General features: G+C 37.7%; 1 long non-coding RNA gene across 1 annotated transcript; it reads right to left on the reverse strand.

Moving 5' to 3' along the window:
- Positions 1-17,398: 17,398 nt before the first annotated feature.
- Positions 17,399-25,522, reverse strand: LOC131827044 (uncharacterized). The gene is made up of 2 exons (XR_009351864.1): positions 22,317-25,522; positions 17,399-20,911 (listed from the first exon to the last, which is right to left on the reverse strand). It is a non-coding gene; the product is annotated as an uncharacterized LOC131827044 (long non-coding RNA).
- Between the last annotated feature and the right edge of the window lie 1,155 nt (positions 25,523-26,677).

The following is a 26,677-nucleotide window of genomic DNA, read 5'->3' on the forward strand; positions in this document are numbered from 1 at the left end:
AATCACAAGCAGGCAGAGAGGCAGGCGGGGGGGGGGGAGCAGGCTCCCTGCTGAGCAGAGAGCCCAATGCGGGACTCGATCCCAGGACTCTGGGATCATGACCTGAGCCGAAGGCAGCGGCCCAACCCACTGAGCCACCCAGGCGCCCCTAAAATAGTATATTTTTTAAAACGCCTAACAGCTATCTCTTATACTTTTATCCCAAATGGCTTTTACAAAGGCAGTAGTTATGTTGTATTGATTATGTAGTCATGACTTTCAAATACACAGATTATTATAATTGTATTTAAAAGTATACTTTGGATGGGTGCCTGGGTGGCTCAGTGGGTTAAGCCGCTGCCTTCAGCTCAGGTCATGATCTCGGGGTCCTGGAATCGAGTCCCACATCGGGCTCTCTGCTCAGCATGGAGCCTGCTTCCCTCTCTCTCTCTGCCTGCCTCTCTATCTACTTGTGATCTCTCTCTGTCAAATAAATAAATAAATAATCTTAAAAAAAATAGTATTTAAAAGTATACTTTGGAGAAGGATTTAAAAAAAAAAACCAAGTTGCTTTGGGTATCTGAGAGGTGATTGAGAATCTCTTCTTCAGAATGGATTATTCCTCGCTAGATTAAAATGCAATAACTGTTTAAGATAGATTGAAAATAGAGCCTTCACGATCCATAGTTGACTTGACTGAATTACAGTAATACAGCAGAGGAGAGATGACAGGTATCATTTGTGTGTGGGAAGAACATGGTAGCATGTTTTGATGGATTTCATAGTGACGTTTATCTCTAGCAAGTACTACTGGAACTGGGATGAGAATCTTAAAAGTTCTTACCCCACCTAGCTTTATTGAGATGTAATTGACATGTAACCTTGTGTAAGTTTAAGGTGTACAATATGATGATTCGATACATGTACATAGTGTGAAATGATTACCACAATCAAGTTAGTTAACACATCCATGACCTTACACGGTTACAATTGGTGTGTGTGTGCATGCATGAAAACTTTTAGGATCTATACTCTCGGCAACTTTCAAATATGTGATACAGCATTGTTAACTACAGTTACCATTTAAAAGTTCTATTAAGCATTAATTTAATTATTAAGGTAAAAGGATTAAAAGAAATCTTGCTTTTATGGTAATAATTAAGGGAGATGAAATAAATATACTGAGTTTGTGAAAGCATATAATTTAACTGTTGCTTGCATTTTAATGACTCAGACTTTAAACAACAAATATGAAAGTCCACAGAAAAACATGTATTTGTATTATATTATATTATTATATATTTATAACAGACAATGCGTGTACCAATTTAATCAAGTAAAATGACTACACTACTGTTTCGAATGCAGAATATAAAAATTACTGTATGCCATAACACAAACTGATATGATTCAGATTCAGATTGAATAAAACGTCAATCTTTTTTATTTTTAAAAATTTTTATTTATTTATTTATTTTAGATTTTGTTTGTTTGACAGAGAGAGACACAGGGAGAGACAGAACACAAGCAGGGGAGTGGGAGAGGGAGAAGTAGGCTTTCTGCCTAGGAGGGAGCCCAATGTGGGGCTCAATCCCAGGACCCTGGGATCATAACCTGAGCTGAAGGCAGGTGCTTAACGGACTGAAATACCCAGGTGCCCTAAGTAAAACTTCTATTTTTACTTATCTTTTTTAAAAATTATGTTCAGTTAGCCACTGTATAGTTAAAACTTCTATTTTTAAAACGATGTAGACTATTTTTTGTCCCTTGTCTCTTTCGAAAGCAACATAAGAATAGATAATGACAAACACATTTGGCTTAAGCTAAAATAAGAATATGTTAAAACAATTAATTATTTCTTGACTAGTTAATGCAAACACTTTATAATATCCCAAAGCTAGGAAAGAATATCAAGTAAAAATAAACCTTTCTCTTTCCTGCTGCCAGTGTCCGATTCTCCTCCCTGGCAGAACCATTGGTACCAGTTTCTTGTGTCTTTCTAGAGCTGTTCAATATACAAAAAAGCTAATATAATAGTAGAAATTATATAACGGTATCATTTCCCTGAAGTTCAATACTGAATTTTTTAAATTGAAGAATACCTTCTGGGGTGTTATTAATGTTCCATATTCATGCCTATAGAAATACTGTATTCCACACCATAATTTTTAAAATCAATTCTCGAATGAGTCAGCGTTCTCCAGAGAAACAGAACCGATAGTGTGGATATGTAAACAGAAAGAAATTTATTTTAAGGAATTGGCTCATGCGATTATTGAGGGTAGCAAGTCCAAAGTCTGCATGTTGGGTTGAAAGCCTGGCGACTAGGGAAGAGGCAATGTTGCAGTTCAAGTCCAAAAGCCATATGCTGATAGAATTCCTTCTTGTTCAAGAAAGGTCAGTGTTTTGTTCTATTCAGATCTTCTTCAGTGTTTGAATGAAGCCCACTCACTTTATGGAGGACAATATGCTTTACTTAAAGTCCAGTGATTTAATGAAAATCGCATCCAAAAACACCCTCACACAATATCCAGAATAATGTTTGACCAAATATCTGGGCACCATGGCCTAGCCAAGCTGACATATAAAATTAACTATTGAAGGAATTTATTTGTTTATGACTTTTAGCTAATATAGTGCATATCCTAATACACAAATTAATTCACAAACATGTACATAATCTATAAAATAAATTCCCAGGAGTGGAGTTGCTTGCCTATGAGTATATGCTTTTAAAATTTTGATATTGCCAAATTTTCTTCCAAGTACTTGCACCAATTTAAGCTTACAAAGGGTGAGAGTGTCTGTTTTCCCAAGCCTTTCCAACATAGCATGTTAGGAAACTATTTGATCTTGGCTATTGTAGTCGGTGTGGTGTGAGTTAGGTAACTAATGAGAAGACATCGTATGCATTTAGCCAGGATGGCATTCCCTATGACAAATACAGATTGAGGATGTATATGGTAGTGTTATCACAATGTTGGAATGAAATATAGAATGCAATTTATTTTAGTATTAGCATAACGAATCTAGGATAAAAAATAGTATAGTAACCAAAAGTATTTTTTTTAAGATTTTATTTATTTATTTGACAGACAGAGATCACAAGTAGGCAGAGAGGCAGGCAGTGTTGAGGGGGGAGCAGATTCCCTGCTGAGGTTCGATCCTCAGCATGTGAGGTTCGATCCCAGGACCCTGGGATCATGACCTGAGCTGAAGGCAGAGGCTTTAACCCACTGAGCCACCCAGGCGCCCATCAATATGATTTCTTCCCACCCCCAGCACTATTTCTTTATTTAATTATAAGTGATTATTGAAATCATAAACTTCATAACTGTCATATGCTAAGATACTATGTTAATCATAGATCAGAACTCTAGTGACCCCGGGTTGAAATGTCCAAAATAAAATGTAATAAAAGAGTTGATTAGCAATACGGCCAGCTTAGAGCATTTGTTTTTGTTGAAAATATGGTCTTCATTTCATTTACTAATAAATCATATGATCTGGTCTCCTTCCATGGGTGTTTTAAGTCATGATACATAAAAATCAGAGTCTTGTTTTTTTTAGTTACAAGAAGCTCTGTTCATCAGAAAATGCACTTTCTGTTCACAGAAACAGATGGTATGTAATAATTGACCTTCTCAGAGAAGATAGAATTGAAATGTACATGAATAAAAGTATAAACGCATGCATTTTGAAATGCTACAGGTGAATACACAATTACTATTTAAAAACTTTCTTAAAATAGAATACGCCTCTCATCAAATGTAGGCCTTATCTTTAGACAATGGGTCTGAAAGAAGATAGGCAGCTTGGAATGACAGAAATCATTCATCAAGGTACTCTGGTTTTCTTTTAGATCTTATGTGGAAAAGAGGAGAAAAATAAGACAGCAGGAAATAAAGAACTCAAACTCTAGCTACCGAGGTTTGTTGATGTAGCAGACATAATTATCAAGGCTTCTTCGTGTAGTAAGCACATACTAAGTTGGCTACCCAGCTCAAATGGCCATGTTTGTCCTACTCATCTCATCTTCATTTGTGGGAATGGTTCACCTTTGTGAACTGACCGAGGTGTATGCTGACCGAGGGTTTTATCCTATCACAGACTAACCTCCATCTCCCCAAAAGATATGCATATAACTAAAAAAGAGTTAATCACAGTGCACCCCTTTGGCCATTGTGATTGGTCCAAGGCATGAGTGTATGATTTAGTGTATGCCAATAAGTGTTGTTGCCTGATGTTTTCCAGGTCAGGGCTGAGGAAGCACCTCTATTTCTTTTTGGTTGCTAAGCTATGAGAATGATGAGTGTGGTTTCCCTGGAGGCTGTATTTCTTGTCTTATGTGGAAATCAGGCCCCGAATCATAAAGCTAATAATCAGAGAGAAGCAGACTCAAGAGAGAAGAAGAAAGGGGGAGAGAGAGAGAAAGTAAATTTAAACCATTACCTCACATCCATCAGGATGGCTGCTAAAACAAAAAACAAAGAGACCCCAAGAAACAAACAAACAAAAAATGTGTTAGTAAGAATGTGGAGAAGTTGGAACTCTTGGGCAATGTTGGTGGGAACAGAAAATGGTGCAGCCACTACAGAAAACAGGATGGCAATTCCTCACAAAAAATTAAATATAGAAATACTGTATGATTCAGGAAGTCCAATACTGGGTATAACCCAAAGGAAGGTGCGCCTGGATGGCTCAGTGGGTTAAAGCCTCTGCCTTTGGCTCAGGTCATGATCCCAGGGTCCTGGGATTGAGCCCCACATCTGGCTCTCTGCTCTGCGGGGAGCCTGCTTCCTCCTCTCTCTCTGCCTGCCTCTCTGCCTGCTTCTGATCTGTCAAATAAATAGAATCTTTAAAACAAATAAATAAATAAACCCAAAGGAAGCGAAAGCAGGGATGTGCACAGATACTTGTATACCCATGTTCATAGCAGCATTCCTCCAAATAGCTAAAAGGTTAATCAACCCAAATGTGCTCTGATGATGAATGGATAAACAAAACATGGTGTATACATACAATGGCATATTACTTGGTCTTCAGATGGATGGAAATCCTGACACGGGCTACAGCATGGATGAACTTGGAGATCATATGTGAAGTAAAATAAGCTAGTTGTCAAACGACAAGTACTATATGACACTACTTACATAAGGTACTTAGAGTAGTCAAATTCCTAGAAACACAAAGTAGAATAGTGGTTGGAAGGGGCTGGGGAAAGAGGAAAATGGGGAATTGTTCAAGGACAACAGAGTTTCACAAGATGAAAAAGTTTTGGAGGTTGTACAACAATGAATGTACTTAACAGTACTAAACCCTACACTTTAGAATGATTAAGGTGTGAGTTTTGTGTTATTGTATTTTACCACAATTAGAAGTTTTAAAATTTAGTAAACTCTTAATATTGTTGGAAGAAAACATAGGTAAAAATCTGTTTAATGTTGGGATGCCTGGGTGTCTGAGTGGTTAAGTGTCTGCCTTTGACTCAGTTCATGATCGCAGGGTCCTGGGATCGAGCCCTGCATCGAGCTCCCTGCTCAGCGGGAGCCTGCTTCTCCCTCTCCCACTCTGCCTGCTTGTGTTCCCTCTCTCACTGTGTCTCTGTCTCTGTCAAATAAATAAATAAAATCTTTTAAAAAATCTAATGTAAGCATGATGTCTAAAAAAATAAAAACCATAACAGAAAATGTCTATATATACAAAGAATGTGTTAATGGTAGTTATCTGTTGTTCTTGGCATTACGACTCTTTTTTTCATCTTTAACAAACTATTCTTCTGTAATGAAAATTATTGATTTGCATAATTAGGAAATCTGATAATTAGAAAATAATATACTGTTTTTTTCCCCTCCATTCTGTCATTCACCAAAGATTGTGAAAAATTATGAAATTCAATGTTGGTGAAGGTACAGAAACGAGTAATCATATACATTGCTCATGGAAGTATCATTTGGTACAATCTTTCGGAAAAGCAATTTGGTCACATATATCAAAAGCCTGAAAAATATGTGTATTCTTTGATCCATCAATTCTGCATGTGACAATTTATCTTAAGGAAATAGACCTGTAGCCTTAATGTTTAGCTACAATATTTTTCATTGTCGATCTCACTGTGGTTCATAATAATAAGAAATTGAAAATAAACTAAAGATCCAACAGTAGGACAATGATTTTAAGTATATTATAGTCATATTTATCGGTTATGCTTTATAGTCATTTAAAATTGCATTGCAGAATAATAAGCAATATGGAATAATGTTCATTGTACAGTGAAATTTAAAAGTAGGTTTTAAAACTGTATGAGTATTATGATATCACTTGTATAAAATATGATCTATATATTACAAATATTATATAAAACTAGAAAACAAGACTAGAAAGTCATGGGTTAAAATGTTAACTGTGGTATTTTTCTAATGGATTATAAATGCTTTCTGGCATAGTGTAATAAGTGAAATGTTTATGGATCCTCCAAATTCAGGTAGGCCTAGAAGAATGGGGTAGGATTTAAAAAAAAATAGATCAAAAATCATAAAATTTAATTTGCTAATTTTTATAATATGTTCAAAAATTAAAATGCCCCGAAGTTCTTTTTCTCTGGTGTTCTCCTTAAGGAACACAACACATATGAAAGATAGAAAAGAAAATGAAGTCATCTTATTACCTGGTAAAACAAAGTGACTTTACTGACATTTCTGCTAATGGAAGTTAAGATTTAAATATGACTTTCACGCTACTAGTGAACAGAAACATGAAAAGATTATAAAGTTATCTGAAGGTAAATTATTTTATTTTTTGCTCCATTTCAATAATTGCACTGTTTCCGTAATTTCCACCCTATTTTCATAATCACCAGTTTTTGTTCTAACCCCCTTCATAATCCTCATTTTTTTTTAAAGATTTTATTTATTTATTTGACAGAGAGAAATTATAAGTACACTGAGAGGCAGGCAGAGAGAGAGAGAGAGAAGGAAGCAGGCTCCCTGCTGAGCAGAGAGCCCGATGCGGGGCTCGATCCCAGGACCCTGATATCATGACCTGAGCCGAAGGCAGTGGCTTAACCCACTGAGCCACCCAGGCGCCCATAATCCTCATTTTTAATTCCAATTCTTTCTCTATGGATACTTTTAGTGTATATATTATGTGCCCAGTGACACACTTTTTTCTACCCTATAACATCTGAAAATCCATTTTTTAAAAGTGAATCATCTGAACAACAAGAATTAGACACTACAAATTAATTTTGTGCTATACCTGTGATTCTACTTACACAAATAGTTGGAAACTCTTTGGGGAAAGGTCTTTGACACTTCTCTTTAAACTAATGGGAACACTACCTGAATAAATCGTTAACAGAGGAGAAAAAAAGATGTGTCGATCTTTAGTTGGCTCCTTTGGAACTGTCCTAGAATATAAAAATCAATGTGATACCAGAGATTACATGAATAGATCTAAAATCTCATGGAATGAGAAAGATTCAAATAACCCCAATTCTTAACTAGAGCTAGGGATATGACCTTTAAATGAAAGAGCTGAGGTTAATTCATATTTCAAACTACAAACAAGGTTTCACATTGCTGATTTCTGAGGTCTATGATTTGATGAAACTCATGTCCTGATTATCCAAAACACAGAGGACACCAGTTTTCATAGTGGAGCCATTAGCTACCACTTTTACATCTTGTCAAAAAAAATAAGGGCCCTGGGACACCGGGCTGGCTCAGTCGTAGAGCACGTGATTCTTGATCTTCAGGTTGTGAATTAGAGTCCCACATTGGGTGTGGAGATTACTTAAAAACAAGTAAGGGTGCATATGCAAAGACTGAAAAATGACCAATAAAGGACTGATTTTGAAAACAGAAAAGAGATTAGACAAATATGAAACAAGCTTCATGTTTTTGTTGAAACAAGACCTTGAAGCATTCATACCACGTTTTATCTCAGGAGAGAAAAAAATGGAAATAAGGATATGTGTTTTGTAAAACAGATAGTACATCGGATTTTTATAACTTAAACAGTTTTAAAAAGTGATATCCAAGACTACCTGCTACAGAATTGTAAACCTCCCAGCCATAAAGATAGATTATCATTTATTTTTCCTTTCTTTCTTTCCTTTTTTTAAGATTGTATTTATTTATTTGACAGCGAGAGAGAGCCAGTGAGCACAAGTTGGGGGGTGGGGCTGGGTGGGAGGGAGAATGGCAGAGGGAGAGGGAGAATCAGGCTCCCCGCTGAGCAGGGAGCCTGATGCAGTGCCCTGGGATCATACAGACTGAGCCATGCAGGTGCCCCAAATCATCATTTCCTTAACCTAAACATTTACTTGCATGGCCCACTGTCTGCTAAAAATAGATGTTAACAAACGAAACGGAGCTAACTTATGTTACTAAGAATTAACCCGCACTCTGTGTCTGCAAGAAAATGACTTAATCTACAAACAATGCTTGGGGGAAAAAGATTTATAGCAGTTTTTCCAAGTAGGAGTAGTTCCAAATACTAGCCTTTCCCAAGAAATTTCCCCAAGGACACCTTATAAGAGAACTTCAATTGTTGTGTAAATGGAGCAGAGAATCACCTATGTGGATAATCCAGCAGGGTGCCAAAAACATCCTTTTCTTTAAAAAAAAATTTTTTTTAAAAGAATTTATTTGACAGAGAGAGACACAGCAAGAGAGGGAATACAAGCAGGGGGAGCAGGAGAGGGAGAAGCAGGCCTCCCGCTGAGCAGGGAGCCCCATATGGGGCTCGATATGGTGCTAGATCCCAGGACGCTCGGATCACAACTGGAGCCGAAGGCAGAGGCTTAACCCACTGAGCCACCCAGGTGCCCCCCAAAACATCCTTCTTACTAATTGTTAGTAGATTTGTTGCTTTCTTTTGACCATTCTGTGGAAGTGCTCTGTCGTAGTAAGCCTCAAAGAAGTCAAGAGTCTCTTCTGCACTCTTCTAAGGAGAATCACATGTTCCATCCACATTCCCCAGTGAGAATGAGTTACTCTCCTGAGAAAGGATGAGCAGTGTAATGAGTACCCTGGACAAAGTATCCCTGGGAAGTAGGGGTTGAAAGAGGGAGAAAATTAGGACATCTGGGTGGCCCAGTTGGGTGCGTGTCTGCCTTTGGTTCAGGTTGTGATCCTGGGGGGTCCTGGGATCAAGTTCTGCATCAGGCGCCTTGCTCCATGGGGAGCCTACTTCTCCCTCTCCCACTGCCAGCTCTGCCTGCCACTTCCACTGCTTGCGCCCGCCCTCTCTCTCTCTCTGACAAATAAATAAATAAAAATCTTTAAGAAAGAAGGAGAAAATAGCAAAGAAAAGAGAGGTAGAGGCTAAGACACACTTGTCTCAGTCTTGCCTTCCCAAGACAGAATCTGGCTCCCACCTATGCTCTTTCTGCTCCCATTCTGTCTTTCTATCTCCCACTTGGTGCTAGCTGATCAAGAAACAGAAAGTGGAATGGACAAGAGGGCAGGTCATGAATCTTTTCAACGTGGGGAAAATAAAGAGGGAAGGTGATACAATTTTAATCTTATAACTTATAGCCTTGTTTAATAGTAAAAAAATTGAAAAGTAATGATCCTTTTCGGCCCCAGAGAGAAATCTTTGAGAGGGGATGGCACAGGTTGGCTTCCTGGAGCAGACTCTGAGTTAGAGATGCTAGCAGGTCGGAGGTTCATAAAGAGCATTCTAGGGACCATTGTTTATGTAAGGGTAAGGGAAGGCAAAGAGAAGGGAAAAGAACTGGCAGAGGGAGAAACTGAGCTGTGATAGATTCTCAGTGAAAACCTTTGTCCTTTGGAATGTTCTTTAGATGGTTCAACCTTCCTAAGATACCCTGAATTGAGTGGGGCAAGAGGAAAAGGACTTTATACCTTCACACTGACCAGTGATTGGATGCAGATCACCTTGGGAAGGGAGTGTGACCTTAGGCAAGGGCATTCTCTTAGTTGAAACAATCCCTAGAGGGCTGACAGGTGAGGCCTAATTTGTCTGCAGCATTCCTGAAAGCTAGGGGAATCAGGTCTCAGTTCTGAAAGTAGATTTCGGTAGTGTATCACAGTGTCCACCACAGAGAGAAAATTAGTACCTACCACAGAGCTTGATGTATTACTCAACAAACATTTGTTGAAGAGATGAATTTCCTTGCTTTGTCTTTCAAATTGCTTACCCTTTTCCAACAGAAACGTGAGTGTGATATTATTAAGCTTTTATAGACAAACAATTGCTTTTGATGTAAGTTTTTGTCAAGTACAAAGACTGGCAAGAAATCTTTGTAATGAAACTATACCTGTGGCCAAGGAAAATGGCATCATGTAACAGACATCTGTGGGAGTCTGCTGTAACTTTATGTGCATTTAGTTTTGCATTTTTTAAAAAGATTTTTATTTTATTTGACAGACAGAGATCACAAGTAGTCAGAAAGGCAGGCAGAGAGCGAGGGGGACGCAGGTTCCCTGCTGAGCAGAGAGCCCAATGCGGGACTCGATCCTAGGACCCTGAGATCATGACCAGAGCCGAAGGCAGAGGCTTAACCCACTGAGCCATCCAGGTGCCCTTAGTTTTGCATTTTTATAAAAATATTTGTTTTGAAACAATGTCAAACATACAGAAAACTTACCCAAAAAGTACAAAGAACTTTTGTTATTTGAACAATTTGAGAATAGGTTCCTGGCCAGATGCTCCCTTACCCTTTAATACCTTAGTGTGTATTTCTAATATTCAAGGACATTCTTTTATCTGACCATGGTACAACTAACCAAGATCAGGAAACTAACATTGACACATTACTACCATCAAATCCTTAGACCCTGTTCAAGTTTTGCAAATGTTCCATTGCCATTTGTAGCAAAAGGATCTAGTATAGAATTATGCGTTGTGTTTAGTTTCATGTCCCCTTAGAAGCTTCATTCAATCTCAAATTGTCCCTCAATCTTTCCTTGACTTTCAAGACCTTATCACTTTGGAAGATTACGGGTCAATAATTTTTTTTTTAAGATTTTATTCATTTAATTTGACAGAGAGAGAGACAGAAGGAGAGGGAACACAAGTAGGGGGAGTGGGAGAGGGAGAAGCAGGCTCTCCAATGAGCAGGGAGTCCGTTGTGGGGCTTGATCTCAGGACCCTGGAATCATGACCTGAGCAGAAGGCAGCCGCTTAACGACTGAGATACCGAGGTGCTCCTACGGGTCATTAATTTTTAGAATGTTCCCCAGTTTAGTCCTGTCTAATGTTATCTTATGATAAGGTTATGTTCCTTTTGCAGGTGCAGGCATCTCATAGAAGTGATGAAATATTCTCATTGCACTCTATCGGGTGGGAGTAGGTTCCACATTTTTAATTTGTCCCATTACTGGCGTATTCACTCTGATCATTTGATTAAGATGATGTCCTCCAGGCTCCACTGTTATAAAGTAGCCTCATTCTCCTTTTTAATCCATAAATATTTTGTAGGGAGATACTGGAGATAACATAAATATCTCATTGTCATCAAACTGACAACTTATTTATATCAGTGTGGACTCGTGGAGTCATTTATTATTCAATAGGTTATAAATTACTACTGCTATTATTTATTTTAATGCTCAAATCATCCCAGATTTATCTAGTGGTATTCACTTCAAGCTGATGTCTGTCTTTTTGATTCCCCCTTCATCATTTTGGGAAGCATTTCCTTACTTTCTAATACAATAAGATGCTCAGGGTTCATTTGGACCTCCTCTGCCCAAACCCTGGAATGAGCCGTTTCTCCAAGCCTCTAGGACCAGATCTCCACGAGTGCTCTGGACCCATAATGAGGATGTAAAAGAAATGCTCAGAGGGGTCCCTAAAAGCTAGATAATGGATTGTTTCTTGCTCTGTGATTTTGAAGGACACAACGCTCTGTGCTTGAAATCCTAAGCTCCAAAAGTACAGGTTTCCTGAGAGTTTATTGCAGTATCTTCACTGTATAGATATATCTTTAGCATATCTAGGAGGTAACACACTTAATCATACTTGCACAATATAGAACATTTATATAACCAAGGCCTGTAAAGGGTGATAAAGCCTGTTTAGAACTGTTCTCTGGAAAGATCTGTGACCATGGGTTCAGTGGTGTGTTTAGTGGACTTTAAGCAGATGACATGGGTTTGCGTCTCAGTGGGATCATCCAAAGTGAAAATAAGCTCTCCCTCACTAAGTTGCTGTAAACATTAAATGAGATAGCTCCTGAAAAAGTGCCACGTATACTGAAAAAAAAAAGAAGCTATTTAAATATAAAATTTTATTTAGAAATGCTAACAATCACTTCACTGTCAAAATCTCTGAACGTGAACTCCTTGGTTTGCTCAAGAAAAGAAAAACCAGTGTGCCCCACGTCTCTAATACCATTAGACTTTTTAAAACGTGAGATTGCCTTTATATGCCCCATTTTTTTCATAAGGACTTTAATATATCACAAATGGCAATTCTGCTGAAACCTCTGATGATTATGCTATTAGTGCTTATTAACTTTCTCACATGCCTTGTTAATTTCAGACTATCTTCAAAGAAAAACCAGTGTGCCCCACGTCTCTAATACCATTAGACTTTTTAAAACGTGAGATTGCCTTTATATGCCCCATTTTTTTCATAAGGACTTTAATATATCACAAATGGCAATTCTGCTGAAACCTCTGATGATTATGCTATTAGTGCTTATTAACTTTCTCACATGCCTTGTTAATTTCAGACTATCTTCTCCTTTGAAGTCCTCCACAGATAAAGTGTTAAGCTGTTAAAATTACTGAGAATGGACTACTAATGAAAACAAAAAGCCTGCAGGTTTTCAAAAGTAAGAAAATGATTTGTTAGACTAAGGGTGGCCTACTGTAGACCTGAATAATGTGTCACAAGGCAAGAGAAATGTTAAAGAATTCTCCCTTGTTCTTCAGTGGGAGACTTGTAGAAGAAACAAAACTATGAATCACTGTTAATTTTTTAGTATAAGAATGGTATTGTATTTTGGAGTCCTCATCTTCTAAAATACATACTGAAATATTTTAAAATGAAGTAGGAAAGAGAGATTTTTGCTGAGGAGAGTGGGTCAGAGTATACTTCAGGGTCAGCAAACTTTTTTTGTAAATCCTAGATAATAAATTTTTAGGCTTTGCAGGCCACACAATTTCAGTTGCAACTACTAAACTCTACTACTGTAGCACTAAAGTAGGCAGAGGCAACATGTAGACAAAGAGCATGGCTGTGTCCCAATAAACTTTATTTACAAAAACAGGCGGTAGGCTGGATTTGACCTGTGGGTCATAGTCTCTCAAACCCTGGTATAAATGAAATAAGACTTATCATGATTAATAATTATGAAGCCCTGTCATGGGTATATAGAGGTCATTAAACTATTCTGTGTACATTAGATCTATGAATTTTTTTGCAATAAATTATATATAGTAAAAAGGTAAAAAAAACTTTTTGTTTTATCTTATACAAGATAAAACCTTGTATAAGGCAAAGAGAATGGGATATCCAGGCTGTGATAAAATATAGTAATATTTAATATACACATTTAAAAGTGGTCTATCTTAATGATTGGATTTACTGGGAAGAAATGATGATTTTCCCAAATGTACTGAATTTGAATATGTCTCTCCTTTAAGAAACTGGTTATTTTTTGTAAGGTACTAAATTTAGGCATACTTCAGTACCAAGAAACATTAAAATAGATTTCATGTTTAAAAACCATCACAGAAATAAGAGAAACTTCATATTGAATTCTACAACTTTGGGTGGCAATGCTATCAAAAGTTCAAGGTTCAAAGTTCCCCTGCTCCAAGCCCATGGGTGTGATATATATGAAAGAAAAAATATGCATCTTAAAAAAAAAAAAAACACAACTTTGTTCCATAAGATACAGCTTTTCTGTGAGGTAGAAACAGAAAAGAAATGCAATGAAGGAATGGGGGCTGGAGCCATGGGCCTGCTGGAGTGGGTCATGAAGTAGGCGGAAGCAACTACGAGTCTACATTCTCTTTGGGAGAGAATAAAATTGCCCTAGACAGAGATCAGTAACAGATTTGCTGCCTAAAACAAGGCCGGCCTAGGGGGATCCTTGCTTACATTCACTCCCTTAGAAGGAAACTTTAAAAAGCTGCTGTTGGCTACTTCTTGGCCCTATAGCTTTCTGGGAAGCTGCAGACTTCTGGAGGCAGAACAGAAGTGCAGGCTGGCAACAAGTATCTCTCATATTACCATGGAGGATGAGATCAATCACTAGCCCAAATTCTTCTCCCCTCTCTGCACCCAGGTCCTGTGCCATTCTAAGTTTGAAGTTCTTTCCACAAAAGAACTTTTCCACCTTCTGACTTTGGGCTCAGCTATGGAATGTTTTGGCTGGGGTGGGGGGGTCAGATGTGATGAAAGCGGGGGCTTGAAATGTGCTCATTTGATGGGGCTTATGTTCTCGTACTTCTGTCACCTCACTGAAAGGAGTTTTCCCCCAGAGTAGCTGCCACTCTTCAACCCGGGTCCCAACATGACTATCTGCAGAGCAGGGCTGCCCTACCTGCCCACAGCCCCGCAATGTGAAGCAGAGCTGTTTTCACCATTGCCACCTAAGCTGCTGTATCTGACCTGCTCATGGATCTGACCTGCAGATCCATGAGAGAATTAGAAGCTTATTGTTATGTGTCACTAAGATTTTGTGGTTGTTGGTTATGCAGCAGTAGCTAGCTGATACAGAAAACCTAATACAGGGATGCTGTGTAACAAAACCCGAAAACGTATGCTATTAGCTTAGAGGACAGGTGATGGATGGTATGCAAACTATTATGGAAGTTGAAAAATGACAACATGTGTTTAGTAAAACTGTTACTTGTGGTAACATGAAGGATTGCAGGATGATTTCTAGGCATATGTTCAAAGTATGAAGCAGTTAGTTTTAGTTTTATTTTATAAAGTGCTATAAGAAAAAGATACATTGGGACGCCTGGGTGGCTCAGTTGGTTAAGAGGCTGCCTTCCACTCAGGTCATGATTTCAGCATCCTGGAATCGAGTCCCACATCGGGCTCCTTGCTCAGCAGGGAGCCTGCTTCTCCCTCTGCCTCTGCCTGCCACTCTGTCTGCCTGTGCTCACTCTCTCTGACAAATAAATAAATAAATAAACTTAAAAAAAAAAAAGATACATCTGAGGGAGAAAAATTCCTGCCAACTTGCAAGAATTTAGAGGAATTTAGAGTCCAGAACTTGTTTATTTTGCAAATAAACCTCTTCATCTCCAGCCAGTAAGGGAGTCTCAGATTCAGTCTGGGTTTGGGGGGTAGATGTTAAACCAAGGGTATTGCTGTAACTTCTTGTATTAAGACATCTGAAAGAATTAAGGTGATGCCTGGGGTGCCTGGGTGGCTCAGTTGGTTAAGCGGCTGCCTTCAGCTCAGGTCATGGTCCCAGGGTTCTAGGATTGAGCCCCGCTTTAGGCTCCCTGAGTGCTCAACAAAGAGCCTGCTTCTCCCTCTCCCTCTGCCTGCTGCTCTGCCTACTTGCGCACTCCCTCTCTCTCTCTAATAAATAAAATCGTAAAAAAAAAAAAAAAAAAAAAAAAGAAGAAGAATTAAGGTGATTCCTGGTAGAACCTCTCAGTTGGACAAACAGGTTTCTAGAAGCTTAAGGGCAGGGTCTCTTGGAAGCCTAATGGGCGGAAGCTCCTCATAACGAGGTCTAGAATGAGAGGCATATGCCAAAAAGAATCATGGATGGTTCTGTCAAACAGAACTCACGGAAAACACACAGGAAATCTATGTTTTTGAGAGAGCTGTATTGATAAACCACCAGCTAAGACTGAAAGGGAATGAGACTGAGGTACAGAGACCAAAACTTTTTATAGGCAGGAAGTAACTGAGAAAGTTATGTAGCACCAGAAGGGGCATATTCTCCAATTTCAGAAGTGACTAAGGGGGATGATAGAAATCTAAAGAATTCACCTTCTGGGAGGCAAAACCAAGAGTAGTAGAGAATAACAGATAAAAGACACACTGTTAGGGAGCAGAATGAGTGTCTAATCAAGGAAAATTATTTCTTCTCATAATAGGGGTTCCAGGTAGCATTTTTCCTTTAGTATTTTAGAACAAGTAAATGTTAATAATGCCTTTAAATCTCTCCCTTTTGACTAGGAGTTAATGGTAGTATCCTATCCTAGGTTCTATCATTCTATGTGGTATAATGGTGGGGAAAGATTACATCCCCCCTACCACATACACACATCTTAGTTCACAGGTTTCCAGATCAATGGGAACCACATTTAAATTTGATATATATCATAAATTACTGGATATTGATCACGATGCCCTGATTAGATGAAGGTGTTAGGGGTCTTAGGATAAGGGTGAATCTGTTTTTCTGTGGGAAAACACATCTCAGTGGAATGACCAGTAATGGTTGCAAGAAGAAAAGTGAATCCAAAAGGAAGAAGTTGGATGCAAAAAACCATGGTGCCCTTTATGATATATAAATTATATATCACTACGTTGTTATTTTAACAAAAAGAAATAAGAGTGAGCATAGAATATGTTGGTATATTTGAATATTGATTTTTTTAAAAAATTATGATAAAAACGTTGATGCTAATCTAACCTTACACCCAATGGAGCTAGAAAAACAATGCCCAAAACCAGTAGAAGGAAGGAAATAATAAAGATTAAAGCAGAAATAAATGAAATAGAGACTAAGAAAAATGATAGAACAGATCAATGAAACCAGGATCTGGTCCTCTGAAAAGGTAAACACAGCTGATACACTTTTACCCAGACTCAAGAAGAAAAAGAGAGTGGACTCAGGTAAATAAAATCAGAAATGAAGGAGGAGAAATAAAAATTGACATCACAGAAATACAAAGGATTGTAAGAGAATATTATGAAAAATTGTACACCAACAAACTGAACAACCTATAAGAAATGGATAAATTCCTAGAAACATGTAACCTTTCAGAACTGAATCAGGAAGAAAAAAAGTTTTGAACAGACTGATTGCTAGCAATAAAATGGAATCAGTAATCAAAAAACTTCCAACAAAAAATAGTTCAGGACCAGATGGCTTCACAAGTAAATTCTACCAAACATTCACCTATCATCCTTCGCACAGGGGCCACGTTAAATCTTCGTGTCATTCCAATTTTAGTGTATGTGCTGCCGAAGTACGCACCGATCAAACATTTAAAGAAGAGTTATTACCTATTCTTCTCAAACTATTCCAAAAGAAATAAAAGAGGAAGGAATATTTCCAAATTAATTCTATGAGGTCTGCATTATTATGATAGCAAAACCAGATAAAGACACTACAAAGCAAAACAAAACAAAACAACCCCAACAGGCCAATATCTCTTATAAACATAGATGCAAAAATCCCCAACAAAATAACAGCAAACTGAATCCAACAATACATTAAAAAGAAATCATTCACCACAATTAAATATGATTTACTCCAGGGATGTAAGCATGGCTTAATATTTACATATCAATTAATATGATATATTACATTAACAAGAGAAAGAATAAAAACCACATGATCATCTCAATAAAGGCAGAAATATCATTTGACAAAGTATAAAGTTCACTTATGATAAAAACTGTCAGCAAAGTAGGTTTAGAGGGAACATATCTCAACACGATAAGGTCATATACGCAAAACCCACAGCCAACATCATACTCAAGGGTGAAAAACTGAGAACTTTTCCTTCAAGATCAGCAACAAGACAGGATGTCCGCTCTCACCCCTCTTATTCAAAAAAGTGCTGGAAGTCCTAACCACAGCAATCAGATGAGGAAAAAATAAAAGACATCCAAAGTGATAAAGAAGAAGTAAAACTTTCACTATTTGCAGATGACCTGATACTATACACAGATAACCCCAAGACTCCACCAAAAAACTACTAGAACTGATAAATGAATTCAGTAAGTCACAGGATACAAAATTAATATATAGACATGTATTGCATTTCTATACAATAATGAAGTAACTGAAGATACTAGGAGAAATTAAGAAGACAACCTATTTGCAAATGCACCAAAAAAAAAAAAAAATTGACGTTAAGTTTTTAGATAACAATAAAAGATAGGAATTTGGTAACAGGTAAATAAAATGAAGTAATCTTCTTTTCCTGTTTGGAAAGAAGATAGAATATTGAGTAACTTTAGACTTTGGTAAAAATTTTATAGATACATATGTAGAATATAAGGGTGGTCACTTAGGAAGAGAAATATAATTTATAGCTTCCAAATGAGGAAAATAGAAAGGACGAGGAGAAAATACAGAAAGTCTTTTCAGTCTAGTGAAAAACCAGAACTGAAGCAAATGTAAATAATGGTATTCAGAACATATAAAATGGTAAAAAATAAATCCAGATTTCATTAATCACATAAATGTAAATTAAGATTAAACATACTGAATAGCAAACAGAACCAGATTTCATAAAAATATAAAACCAGCTACATGTTGTTTGTAAGAGATACATCCAAAGTAAAATGACAAGGCGTAAAGTGATAACAATATATTACTAGGCAGAATTCTGCTTCTAGAAATGGTAGAGTAGCTTTTATCTGGCTAAGTCTTCTATAACAATTATAAATTCTGGGTAACATTTTAAAAAACAGCTATCTGAAGGCACTGGAGAATGACCAAAAGTAGGTTGATACTAAGAGGAATAAACATTTTGGGAATCACACTGGATGAGATTTGTTTATAGAACCTTTTACCTGAAGGTACTCTCATTCCTCTTGGGTGCAGAGATACTACAACTCAAACAGACAGGGTACTTGGGTGGCTCAGTGGGTTAAGCCTCTGCCTTGGGCTCAGGTCATGATCTCAGGGTCCTGGGATGGAGCCCCGCATCGAGCTCTCTGCTCAGCAGGGAGTCTGCTTCCCCCTCTCTCTCTGCCTACTTGTGATCTCGGTCAAACAAACAATCAAACAAACAAACAAACAAACAAACAAACAAAAAGAACTCAAACAGACAAGTGCAATCTTACTGCTTCGAGGAGTCATTTGGCTGAGTTTAGAGATGCCCAAACAAGTTTGAAGTTAGGGAGGATAATCAAAAAAGGAGAGTCACAACATAGAGAGTCCCAAATCTATTGAACCTCACCCTAATTTTTAGCTGATTCCTTTGACTGTACTTATGCAGGACAGACTCCAAGGGGGCAGGTGGAAGGCAGAAAACTGCAACAGAAATTTCAGCTGCTGCCCTTTGCAAAAGAGATAGAGCTGGAAATTTGGGTCCAGATAGATTAAGTCCCTTCTAAGACAAAAATGAGCATTCTTTGAAAGCAGATAATAAAATCTGGAATCTCTACAATGATTTGTTCCCAAGTTCCTGTATACAGTAAAACATTATTTAAACATGTGGATGTTTACAGCAGCTTTGTTCTGCAAGCTGAAAACCACCCAAATGTCCATCAACAGGGAAATGGTTAAATGGAGAACTATTCTAACAATGGAATACTACGCAGACACAAAAAGGAGTGAACCACTGATTTATACAACAGCGTGGACTTATCTTACAGACCTGCTGAGTGAGACAGGGAAATACGAGAGTATTTGTTGTATGATTCCCTGTATGTGATGTTCTAGAAAAGGCAAAACTATCTATTGTGAAAACAACCAGAAACAGGATCATCTCTTGTGAGACTGAGGGGAGATGGGTATGAGGGAACCTGCTGCTTCAGTGGATGCTGCTTCAGTGGATAGGTCTGTATCGCGAAGGGGGTGGCTGTCAAGAACTGTGAAGGGTCTGAGGTTTCACTCTAGTTGCAAGACAGCAAGTTAGCCCGCCCATCTTGTGGATGCTGGCAACAGACACAAAATTCCTGGGTCAGAGAAAAAGAACTTCAGTATCCACAGCGCAATAAGCAGTTTGAGCATCAGGTTTGTATTGGTTCCTCCTGTCCTCTAAGCCTTAAACAGGTAATGAAGAGGGGCCCAGATTGGTGCTGCATATGCAGTAAGCTGGTGTCAGAACTGAAGATCCTCAGTCTTTTATAAAGGGTAGTAATTGTGCCTGCCCTTTGCTCTGAAAGAAGACATTATCTTTATTACACTGGACAGTAAACAAACCTGCTGTTTGCTCCAGAGGGGACATTACCTTCCAAGACTGTTCACTATAAAAGCATTCCTGAAAAGAGACAGTGTGCCTCTACTTGCGAGACATATGGAAACTGTCTCCAATCATTAGAAGTGTGTATGCATTTGTCAAATTTACTGAATCTTATTATCTGCACACTGCACTGTAATTTTTACCTCAAAAAATAAAACAGAACAAAGACCTGTAAAACAAACAAAAAATGAGGTGTGTGCCAATTAAGGGGACAGTAAAAGAGGAATTCTTTTGTTTTGGTGAATCTTTTGAAAGAGGTTTGGAAGGAGCCTGTCTGCTCTGCCCAAGTGGCAGCTGACCCTATAGTACACTAGTTCTTCAAACTAAAGAAGAATTAATCTACAGAAGGAGGCTTTTCTTTCTCTTCTTCTCACCAATGCGTCCCTGAGCACTCAGTACATTGGTACTCAATATAGTTGTTAGTTAAGCTTGTGCAGCAACCAAAGTACAAAAGGAACCGATGCTGTCGCCCCAAAGCCACTGAGTCATCATTCCGTCTCCTGCCATCTGTATTTCCTTCTCTCCTTTGCTTTCTTCACTTCCTCTCATCTCACTTATACTTTTCTCTCACACCACTCTCTCAAGGGGCCACACAATGGAAAAAAATTCTCTCTCCATTACATGCTCTATTTTTATGACAAAGATTTTATACTTTGTTCTTAAAGAACAGCATTGGAACTAGTATGTGAACTTAAGTGAAGTCATGGAGTCATACTTCCTGACTGTGAATATCAGCTCCATTATTTACTTGCTGTGTGTCCTGGTAGAAGTCATTCAATGTCTCTGGGTCTCATAGTTTTAATTCCATGGAACTGTTGGGACTGCTAAATGGGAAAAATTTAGGGAAAAAATTTAGGACAGTATTGACTAGCAAGAGTTCAATAAATGTTACCTGTCATTTCAAACTATCACCAAGATTTGTATGTGGACTGGCTGATTTAGCCATTAATCCATTTATAAAAAACACCAGAAGCATAAAATTGAAATTAAAATTAGAATCTCTAAAAATGAGCCTAGTAAATAGGTCTCAATCTGAAAAGAAGGCATCTGAACAATTACTAGGATATTTATAAAAAATGTAGATTTGTTTACAATCTACATTGTAAACAGTGAGGGACGCATATAGGACCCTTTATGTTGTAACTCAAATAAGTATTTTGTGCCCACTATGCGTAAAGTGCACAGCTGGTTTGGATATTACAAAAACAAACAGGTTTTGCTCACAGAAAGCTTTCAATTTTGTAGGGGATACAGTATATTTTTAGATTTAAAAAAACTTATCCATGTTCACCAAGGAAAAATGGGCAATAGTGAAAAGTAAACACATGCACATTGGCTTCTTTTCAAACTCACTCCAGCTTAAAAATTTATAAACCACACTATATACAGTTTTGTATATTCCTTGCCTTTGCTAAATAGTAAGCATCATTTTCATGCTATCCCATAGTTCTGGAAGGAGTTGTTGTTGTGTAATATTCAATTGCAGTGTATGGTAGTTTCTGAATTATTTGTTACAGCTGTTGATATTTAGCATACCAGTTAAGAATACGGGTTTCAGTGAAGACTGTGTCCAAAGCGCAGCTTCCACCTTTGCTGGCTGTGTGATCCTGGGCAAATCCCTCAGAGCACCTTACAGCCTTTTGATAAATCGAGAACAATACTTCCTAGATTTTTGAGATGTATGTAAAGCAATTAGCCTAATGTCTGGCAAATAGTAACAGCTCAATAAATTGATTTATTTTTTTAAGAACCAGTTTTAGACATTTTGGTTCTCTCACTGACATGCATCCATACTTCTTTCTCCATTCTATAGCACTCTTGAACTTAGAGGGGAGGTTTAGACACTGCTTCACTTACTAAATATGTCAGGCTAATCCCATTTTTCCAGCTAGCCACTGTTTCAAGTAAACCAAATCTAATCTAACTGTCCATGGCATTTGCACAATCACAAGAATGGATAATCAGTTTGTGGATCTCATTATGGTCCTATGAAGATAAATATTATAGTAATTTTTCTTCACATGAACTGCTCTTTCATCAAAGAATTAAACCCCACTCAGCATGGTGAACTGTTCTTTGAAGATATTATTTGCACTTTCTAGTATCTTAGATTTGTTTACACCCATATTCATGGGTAAACTAAGATATATAGCTTTGATTTTAACTGCCAAATTTTAAGTGTTGGTATCAGAGTAATGTTACTTATGCAAAATGAATGTGTGTACTCACCTTTTCCAGGCTGCATAGAAAAACTTAAAAACCAGAGGAATGATGTGCTTTTCAAGTCTGGAAGAATGGATGAAGTTATCAGGGCTAATTTAAGGATTATAATTCATTGACAACTGCCTGAATTTCTTCTTTGGTTACTGATCTGCTCAGGATTTCTAATTCTTGTTCTAAACTGGTGTATTTAACATTTTATAACAAACGCTTAAATTAAAATGTATAATTGAGGATGGGACTTAAGTATCCTCTGTTTTTTCATACCACTGTTATTTCTAGTTTTGAATTTTTAAAAAAATGCATTTGCAAGGTTGCCTTTTTACTTCTTTCTAATTTATTTCTAATTAGCCTTTATTGTTACTTTTGTTTCCAGTGTTATATGTTTAATTCATCCATGTACCTTCTCTGTGCAATAATGGCTATCAGTTTGCCCTTTAGCTTAGTTTTAAACATATCATCCTCTACTTTTGCCATTTTTCCACTCTATCTTATTGCATTTTTTGACAAAATAGCTATTTAGAAGAGGGCTTTAAAATTATCTTCCAGGTGACTGTGCTTTTATTTTCTTGTTTTATTATCTTGTGATCAAAGAATACAGCCTGTACAATTTCTGCCCTATAAAATGCCCTGCAGGGGAATTATCAGACTGCAAGAATTGCTTTCAGCAATTTGGCAGTCTGCTCAGACGCTGACGGAATATCCGGCAGGTGAGCACCAAATGCTGAGCTATTTCATTCCTTCAGGAAAGCTGAGGCCCGTAGGGTCCAGGTTTGGAATGGAAGTGATTTCCTTGCAATGTGTCTTTAGGACAAAGAGGCCAAAGTTTAGAACAGTTCGAGGGTTTGTTTTGTTTTGGATCTTGCTGTAAATATTCTAAATCAGCTAATGTGCAGAGTTAAGAGATGTTTCTGGGTCCTCTATGCTGCCTGTCATTCAATATTGCTAGCTGATCGATTTGTAAACTATTCAATTTGAGAAAAAATTGTATTTTTTATACATAGTAATTTTCATTTTTACCTCCCTTCTTGGTTTGATAGTTCCCAGAACACGTGTCAAGGTCTCCACCATAATCTCCACACTATTTCATTGATTTTAAAAGATCTTATTTATTTGAGACAGAGAGCACAAATGAGGGGAGGGGCAGAGGAAAAGGGAGAAGCAGACTCTCCACTGAGCAGGAAGCCTGATGCAAGCCTCCATTCCAGGACCCTGGGAACATGACCTGAGCTGAAGGCAAAGGCCCAACCAGTTGAGCCACCCAGGTGCCCCTCTACACTATTTTAAAGGCCTTTTGTATTTCTCCATTTCAATCCTATATTATTCTGCATATAAACCCTGGGGTTTGTTGTCTTTCCTACTAATTATAATTTTAGTGGTGAATATGCTATTTATACCTTCTCTAATTGTGCTCTGAAATACATTAATATTAGGTGTGTGACAGAATTTGATTAAAAGTAAGCCTTCGTAAGATGCAGATCATTTAATTCTGTTTTTAGAATTTAAACAATTTAAACAGTTTTGATCCTAAGCGCTATTCTTATTTCTTTCAACTTTTGTCAAATATGTGATTCCTTTTTGTCTTTTTCAAGGATCTGGCCAGGAGACGTTCTGTTATTAATTTTATTATTACCCACCTTAACAGATTTCAAACTTTTTTTTTTTTTTTAAGTAGGCTCCACACCCACTGTGGAGCCAACACAGAGCTTGAACTCACAACCCTGAGATCAAGACTTGCATTGAGATTGAGTTAGATGCTTAACCAACAGAGCCACCCAGGTGCCCCTCAAAAGATTCTTAAATTTACATTGAATTTTCAAAGTAAAAAGGAGTTTTTTTTTTTTTTTTTTTAACAGAAGATAGTATTTTATCCCTCATTTCACCTCCTAAAAAAGAAACTGTGATCTCTTCCTGGCCTTCAATAACTTAATCTGGGGTTAATAAACCCCATTTAAGTTTTTATCACTTAATAAATGTTTTAAATTATCCACATTATCCTAATAATTTTATTGATTTCAGTACCTACCAACTTTCTTTTCTCATTCTTTTCTTCTTAATTTTGGTAATGTGATTATATTCAAGTAATTTTTTTCTATAAAGGGCAAATAAGTTGTGCATGTTGCATACTGCAGAGAGATTTTCAGTGATAGTCACATGTGGATAACTGGAGAAATCCTGAACTACAGAACTCTGCTCTGTTCCAGCTGGCATTTATTTATTTTTTTAAAAAAAATTTTATTTATTTATTTGATAGACAGAGATCACAAGTAGGCAGAGAGGCAGGCAGAGAGAGAGGAGGAAGCAGGCTTCCTGCTGAGCAGAGAGCCTGATGTGGGGCTCAATCCCAAGACCCTGGGATCATGACCTAAGCTGAAGGCAGAGGCTTTAACCCACTGAGCCACCCAGGCGCTGGCACTTAATATGCAAAAGGGATCTTCATTTAAACTTGAGCCTTTTCTTAGATCAAGGATTCTCCTATTAAAACTATTGTTTAATTTGTTCTGTTGTTTTCTTTGGGAAAGCCTATTATTCAAAGGATAAATCTTTGTAATCAGCCCACTAAATTCATCTGAAGGTGCTTTTTTGAGTTTATCTTTTACTCTGGTGCTTTTGGAGTACTGTAACATCTTCAAGCTGCAGACTTCAAGCTGCAGACCCTTACTTAAAGGGAAGCTTATTATGCAGAATACAGCACACTGAGAGAGGCAGCTCTGATCTGGTTGAACACCTTTCCTTTATTGGCTCAGGAGACCTAGCAGATTTCTGAAAACCAGTTTGATATTCACCTTTCTTCATTTGGGGTTAGATTTTCTTTAGCACTAGGACTATTGTTTCTGACACAAATTTTAATTTGACTTGTCCCGTTCTTTTCCCACTCTCTTAATCTTCTGCCCCCAACATCGTAAGGCTCTGTTGCACCAGGGTGGGGGCTGAAGCAGATATTTTCTAATATTTCTTGCTATACGTGCACTGGAAAAACAAAGCCCTTCCTTCTAAAAGCCTCAGGATATTGCTCTTCTCTCATACTGCAGTGGTGTCTGTCCCATTAGTCTCCTGCTGTTTTGCTTAATTCATTAAGAAACAAAAACATCGGGGCGCCTGGGTGGCTCAGTGGGTTGAGCCGCTGCCTTCGGCTCGGGTCATGATCTCAGGGTCCTGGGATCGAGTCCTGCATCAGGCTCTCTGCTCAGCAGGGAGCCTGCTTCCCTCTCTCTCTCTCTCTGCCTGCCTCTCCATCTACTTGTGATTTCTCTCTGTCAAATAAATAAATAAAATCTTAAAAAAAAAAAGAAACAAAAACATTAATTGAAGTGTAAGATAAATTTTAAAAAACTGTATAAACTGTTAAGCATACAGCTCAGTAGGTTATCACTACACTAGTAAAGAAAGACAAGAATACCAGCACACCATCAGCACCATTTCTGACTTCTCCCCACTCCATTCTGTCTAAAGGTGTATTTTGCTTGTATTTTTGAACCGTTTTATAGTGGCAATCATACAGCACATTTTTTGTTGGCTTGTTTCTTTTATCATCATGTTTATAAGATTCACCCAAATGGGTACATGTAACAAGTTAGCCCCTGTCCTTGTTACAGAGTAGTATCTCACTGTGTGCACTCTGTTGCCACTGGAATTGTTTCACTAACTTTGAGGTTATTGTGAATAATCCTAAGAATATTCTTCTCTGTATTTTTTTGTACATGTGTGTTCTTATCTCCGTTGGATACTTGCCCAGAAGTGGAATTACTGAGTTGAGGGTAGATGTAGGACGCAGCATTAGTTGTTTGTCAAATGTTTCCAGAGCGTTTAGGCCGGTTCACCCTACTGCCAGCAGCTCAGGAGAGAGTTCCTGAGGCTTTACATTCTCAACACTTGGTATTGTCAGTATTTTAATTTTTTGCTGTTTGTAACAGTGGAAGGGTATCTTAATAGAGTTTTAATGTGCATCTCTTTGATGAATAATATGGCTGAACATTTAATAGATTTAAAAATTATCCTTAAACTTACATTACCTGTCAAAGTAAAAAAGAGAATGTTTTAGTGTTTCTTTAAAAAAGATAAGGAATTTGCTCAATTGTCCCTTCCTCTACAAAAAAAAAAAAAGAAAACAAAAACCCCAAAACAAAAACATACACAAAAAATGGAACTGTGATCCCTTCTTGGCCTTTTTTGTGAAATTGCTTGTTCAAATCTCTTGTCCATTTAGTTACTCATTTCTCAGTGAAGAGAGGTTTAGCTTGGCCAGCTGCAGAACTGGCAGACTCTGAGGATTGCTTTCAGCTCTTTTTCAGTCCACTCAAGTGCTGATGCTAATCCAGCAGGTAGTCAGAAATGTTAAACCCATTTCATTCCTCCAGGAAACCCAAGGA

The sequence above is a fragment of the Mustela lutreola genome, chromosome 3 (genome assembly GCF_030435805.1).
Source record: "Mustela lutreola isolate mMusLut2 chromosome 3, mMusLut2.pri, whole genome shotgun sequence".
Lineage (NCBI taxonomy): Eukaryota > Metazoa > Chordata > Mammalia > Carnivora > Mustelidae > Mustela > Mustela lutreola.